Raw genomic sequence first — 456 nt, 5'->3', positions numbered from 1 at the left:
ATTTTCTTTGACTGTTGTGTCAATGTTTTCTAAGGTGTCTTCTGGCCCTGAGATTCTCTCTTCTATCTTTACCATTCTGTTGGTGATGCTTGCATCTATGGCTCCTGATTTCTTTCCTAGGTTTTGTATCTCCAGGGTTGTCTCTCTTTCTGATTTCTTTATTCTTTCTATTTCCATTTTTAGATTCTGGATGGTTTTGCTCATTTCCTTCACCTGTTTGATTGTGTTTTCCTATAGCTCTTTAAGGGATTTTTGTGTTTCCTTTTAAGAGCTTCTAGCTCTTTACCTGTGTTCTGTATTTCTCTGAGGGTGCTATTTATGTCCTTCTTAAGGTTCTGTATCATCATCATGATAAGTGATTTTATATCTGAATCTTGCATTTCCGGTATTATGGTGTGTCCAGGACTTGCTATGGTGGGAGAATTGGGTTCTGATGATGGCAAGTGACCTTGGTTT

The sequence above is a fragment of the Mastomys coucha genome, unplaced genomic scaffold (assembly GCF_008632895.1).
Source record: "Mastomys coucha isolate ucsf_1 unplaced genomic scaffold, UCSF_Mcou_1 pScaffold16, whole genome shotgun sequence".
In the NCBI taxonomy this organism is placed as follows: domain Eukaryota; kingdom Metazoa; phylum Chordata; class Mammalia; order Rodentia; family Muridae; genus Mastomys; species Mastomys coucha.
This window is presented reverse-complemented; position numbering follows the sequence as displayed.